The sequence below is a fragment of the Podarcis vaucheri genome (assembly GCF_965113315.1).
Source record: "Podarcis vaucheri genome assembly, chromosome: 5".
NCBI lineage: Eukaryota > Metazoa > Chordata > Lepidosauria > Squamata > Lacertidae > Podarcis > Podarcis vaucheri.
Genome location: NC_138763.1, coordinates 63,734,078 through 63,740,172, shown reverse-complemented (window position 1 = coordinate 63,740,172; position 6,095 = coordinate 63,734,078).

The following is a 6,095-nucleotide window of genomic DNA, read 5'->3' as shown; positions in this document are numbered from 1 at the left end:
CCATAATGCGAGAATCTGACCCGATCTGTGCTATACATCTAAAACAGTGTTGTACCACTTCAAACAGTCATGGCTTTCCCCAAAGAATCCTAGGAGTTGTAGTTTGTTAAGAGTGTGGAGAGTTGTTTAGAAGACCCCGTAGTCCCCTCACAGAACGATGAGTCCCAGAGTTCTCTGGGAAGAGGGATTGATAGTTAAACCACTCTGAAATTTGTAGCTTTGTAAGGGCAGTGTTTAAAGTGGCATGATACTGCTTCAAATGTATAGTGCAGATTGGATCTAGGTAGGAAGATTTTAGGGTGAAGGCTTGCTTGTTCCTATGGGCCCCCCACAAAAGAGTCTAAGAATAAATGCCTGCTCTTATTTGACTGTACAGTATATGGTTTTTGCTCCAGCTTTGTATAGTGCAGAAGATGCTCCAGTCATGCTTTTCTTCTCCACTGTGAGGTAACAGATTCTCCATTATGAAAGGATCTTTCCTAAGGGGCTAGTAGATGTGTGATCATAAATAGATGCCGAAATAACTATTCTGTTAAAGCTGGGAGAGATTAATCCAGGAGTATATCATATAATTTTTCTCAAGGATAGAGATGCACAGCATCTTTATTTGTCCTGTGGTGCTGCATGACAGATCACATTAAACCAGGATAAATTGTCCCAGTGGCACTTGTACACTTGTATAATATTTGCTTAACATTTCACTACCATCTTCATTTCGCCTGTTCCCCCCTGCCCCAAATATCCAGGCTTTGGAAATTTGACAATGCAGCAGTGTTCAGAATCAACATGAGTTATGCCTGATGTTTCTTTTCAAGTTTATACTTAACCCCCCAAAAAGGATCAATTGATTTCTCTCCACGGTAAATTGAAGCAATGTGAAAGATCAGCCAAATGGTGACTAAGCCACTTGTTTGCTTGATTGTTTCTGACTGGCAGCGTTACCCCTTAGGCGTATCTTGTGTTTGAATAGAAAAGCAACATAAATAGAACATCGGAAAATTCCTTGTTCCACATCATACCATTGGTCCATTTAGCTCAGTAGTGTAGTGGATGGGCTCCTCTACACTGGGAGGAAACAGTTGCTGTTCAGGATTCAGAGAAGGGTCTTTCTCAATCCTGTTTGGAGAAGCTGAGGACCAAACCTGGGGATTTTTTGCACGCAAGTGCTCTGTCGTGTCCTTTATCAATGAGCTAAAGCTATGGAACTTCTCTGCTCCCTCATATTAGTTAAAGTTATTGCTGTCTATTTTTACTGGGCTAGGGTCTTATCCATACAACAGGGGCTCCCAAACTGTGGCCCATGAACTACCACTGGTCCTGGAGCATCATTCAGCTGGCCTCCAGAAGGTTCCTGCAAGAGAATGTGGGCCTTAGACCCAGTATACATGAAGGACTGTCTCCACCTCCACCTCCATTGTTCAGCCTGGACACTGAGGTCCAGCTCCGAGGGCCTTCTGGCTGTTCCTTCACTGCAAGAAGTGAGGTGACAGGAAACCAGGCAGAGGGCCTTCTCGGTACTGGCATCCACCCTGTGGAACACCTTTCCATCAGATGTCAAGGAAATAAATAATTATCTGACTTGTAGAAGACATCTGAAGGCGGCCCTGTTTAGGGAAGTTTTTAATGTTTTTAATATTCTGTTGTGAGCCGCCTAGAGTGACTGGGGAAACCCAGCCAGATGGGTGGGGTATAAATATTATTATTATTATTATTATTAAACAGTTTCCCACCTTGGTGGTAAACGGCGTGATTATATCTACTAGGATAGAATAGCATTTTTCATTAAAATGACTATTTTCTTATTCAAATTATTATTATTCAAGTCTTTTAACAGTCAGTTTTAATTACCAGAAGCTGACAAACGAGAAAATAATACTATTTTCATTCCAATCTGCTATTTTCCTTTCCAGCTTTCCTTCTTTTCTACATTTAAATATGGGTAAATCTTTCCGTGTGGACTCCAACAGCAAGCTCAGCTGGGGAGTGCCAATGGGACTGAGAAGTAAGAGTGAATTGGAACGATGTGTCCTGGAAAGATGGCATGTGGGGCGTAGCTGGCTGGCTATTTAGAAGACTCATGCTGCAACATTTTCTTGTAGGTTCCTACTTGTTAATATGTACTGTGCTCCCCTTTTTACTTAAAGTGATCAGAGTTTGAAACCCAGGTACCTGGGTTCAGCAAGGAAGCAGGCTTCGGTGGTGATCCATCCTAACAGGATATTTTGTAGGGGAAATCCTCGAGTAGGTTACTTGTAACAAGTAACTGGCACTTCATACACAATTCCTGTTTGCTGGATATTCAGCCGCCAGTGCAGAACAAAATGGATACTTGGTAATGTGAACTTCAACAGTTTCAATCATTTGTTCACGAGGCTGGAGAAATTTTAGACCCACTTCCCCATCCTCTGCTATCAGAATTATAGTTCAGGGATGTTGTATATTTCTTTAGTAACAAATACTTTGCTCAAAGGCTTTTAGCTGTGGTTTGACAGCAAGGAAAGGTCAATCAATAAAATAAAAGGAATGTTTATTACATACATTTTTATGTAATAAACATTAAAGCTGAAACTGCCTTGTGCCAAACTTTGAAAATAGAGAAGCAGTGTTTCATTCATATTTAATTCCAGTAATAGATAGTTCAAGCTGCAGCTTCCACATCACTTACTTTCATGCTTAGACCCTTAGGGCACTTTAACTTTTGTTTCCGTTGAAAGAAAAAGATAATTTGAAGAGTTGCTGTGCTATAGCATTAAAGTACTTCTTTAAGAATGTAATGCGTATCACACAATGAAGAATCACTGCAATGGTATATGCCATGGCATCGAGCTCTTCAACATTTAAAAATGTCTTAACTGGCAAGGCCAGGCCAAGAAATTTTGTTGCAACTTTTAGTGTAAGATTAAATTTGTTTTTATATGTTGCTAATAATATTTCTAAATATTTTTGGATGTTTTAAATGTTTTACATAGGTTGTTTTGCTGCACCCCACCGCTTTAAAAGGCCCTGAGCTTTTTTGGGAGATACAACAGGGCAAATATATATATATATATATATATATATATATATATATATATATATATATATATGCTTTCGTAGATTTTCACGGGTACAGGAATGCAGGTTTTGGTGTCTTCGGGTGTCTTCCCGTGTAAGAGTTGGGGTGTCTGGGCGACGTTTCGACGAGGTCTCACTCGTCATCTTCAGGCTGGTGCTTTCGGCTTCTTGTTACTGGAACAGAGCAGGGTCTTAGTGTTTGAGTTCCTATAAATACTGTTGAGGGGGTGTGGTGTATAGCCTCCAACGTTCTGGGCAGAGAGGAAGTTCCTAGATTAGTGTGCCTTTTCTTCTTTTGTTCCTTAATTACTTGAGGGATATCTTGAGTGATTTCATGAGTGATATTCTGAATACCACTTAGGTGGGTCATTAAGTGTGGATTAGTTGCTAAAGCTTTTGTGTCTTGACCTCTTGAGCTTGTGAAGAGTTTTTCGAAGATGGCTGTGCTGCATTTAGTTGTGCTCTGGCTTGGCTTCGTGTATAGGGGCGAGCTGTGGTTTTGTGCCCTGTGCCAGCCAGATCTGTGTAGGGATTGCAGGGGGGTGCAGCATCCGGAGGTGCCACTATAGTTTGGCTACTGGATGGAGTTTGTAATTTATCTGTGGAGAGGGTCTGGGTTTGGGTCTGGTGTGGTTGGTTGGTGACGGCGTTCTGTGTGCCTCTGGTTCTGGTGTCGGTTTTTGTGGGGAGGGCTAATTTCCAGATGTCTGGCAGGCGGGACGTGTCGTCACGCTTGTTCATGTTGTGAGGGTGTTTCTCTATCTCGATGGCTTCCATGATTATTCTCTTGTGGTGATGTTCCATGTTAAAGAGCAATTTGGAATCTGCAAAATTAATTTCGTGTCCTGTTTCTTTCATGTGTTGGAAAAGAGAGGAAGTTTTTTCTTCTTTTTTGACGGCATTCTTGTGTTCTGCGATACGTGCATTTATTCGTCTGTTTGTTTGTCCAATGTACGTGGCTGGGCAGACTTTGCAGGGTATTTCATAGACCCCTTGGTTTTCCAACTGGATTTTGTCTTTGGGGTTTCTGAGGATATTGGCTATTTTTTGGTTGGTGCAGAAGGCTGTTTTGATATTGTGTTTATGGAGGATTTTGCTACAGATAAAATTAGCAAAATCCTCCATAAACACAATATCAAAACAGCCTTCTGCACCAACCAAAAAATAGCCAATATCCTCAGAAACCCCAAAGACAAAATCCAGTTGGAAAACCAAGGGGTCTATGAAATACCCTGCAAAGTCTGCCCAGCCACGTACATTGGACAAACAAACAGACGAATAAATGCACGTATCGCAGAACACAAGAATGCCGTCAAAAAAGAAGAAAAAACTTCCTCTCTTTTCCAACACATGAAAGAAACAGGACACGAAATTAATTTTGCAGATTCCAAATTGCTCTTTAACATGGAACATCACCACAAGAGAATAATCATGGAAGCCATCGAGATAGAGAAACACCCTCACAACATGAACAAGCGTGACGACACGTCCCGCCTGCCAGACATCTGGAAATTAGCCCTCCCCACAAAAACCGACACCAGAACCAGAGGCACACAGAACGCCGTCACCAACCAACCACACCAGACCCAAACCCAGACCCTCTCCACAGATAAATTACAAACTCCATCCAGTAGCCAAACTATAGTGGCACCTCCGGATGCTGCACCCCCCTGCAATCCCTACACAGATCTGGCTGGCACAGGGCACAAAACCACAGCTCGCCCCTATACACGAAGCCAAGCCAGAGCACAACTAAATGCAGCACAGCCATCTTCGAAAAACTCTTCACAAGCTCAAGAGGTCAAGACACGAAAGCTTTAGCAACTAATCCACACTTAATGACCCACCTAAGTGGTATTCAGAATATCACTCATGAAATCACTCAAGATATCCCTCAAGTAATTAAGGAACAAAAGAAGAAAAGGCACACTAATCTAGGAACTTCCTCTCTGCCCAGAACGTTGGAGGCTATACACCACACCCCCTCAACAGTATTTATAGGAACTCAAACACTAAGACCCTGCTCTGTTCCAGTAACAAGAAGCCGAAAGCACCAGCCTGAAGATGACGAGTGAGACCTCGTCGAAACGTCGCCCAGACACCCCAACTCTTACACGGGAAGACACCCGAAGACACCAAAACCTGCATATATATATATATATATATATATATATATATATATATATATATGGAGATATATATATATATGGAGATATATATCTCCCTAAAAAGCTCATATATATGAGAGAGAATGCGATAAAGTCCAGAAAATATAGTTTGCCCTGGAATGGTTGGTTCAAGGGTCTGCTGCTTTTTTAAATGACTCCAACCACTTTCTCTTGCTATTCTTATTTATTTTAAATGTTCTAAGCTGCTTTTCAGAAGCACCGTCACACAAAGTGGTGTGTGAAACAAGGATAAAATAACAGATCAAGCGTACAGAGAAACTGCTTTGGAGCCTCAAGCTATTTATGGTCCCAATTTAAGGCAGTTGTGAAGAGTAAGGTCTCCAAGGCCCACTAAATGACAGAGTTTGATCCACTGGAAGAGAGGGGCATAGTTTTAGAGCTGCCACCAAGAAGGCCCTTTCTTTTGTTCATGACAACCTGGCTGATATTAACAGCTAGCATTCAAGAAGGACCACTGAGGTAGTTCTTAGCATATGGTTGCCATATGTCCAGAATCTCCCAGACATAACTGGAATACTGCAGTCGGCAGCAGTGTCCAGGCGGAAATAGGCAAAATGGGAAAATCCGGACGTAGGGCAGCCCAGTCCTACAGATAATCTGGACACAAGCGGCTTAAGGTTTTAATGCTTACTCTAAACCAGCATTTTGAATGGGGCCCAGAAAGTGACTAGCGAAATCAGTTGGTTACAGCGTGGTGCTGATAACACCAAGGTCACAGGTTCAATTCCTGTAAGGGAATATTCTTGCATGGTAGGCGGTTGGAGTACATGATCCTTGGGGTCCCTCTAACTATATGATTCTATGAACATGTTCAGATTTTCTGTGCTTCACTTTTATCTGGGCACTCCCATT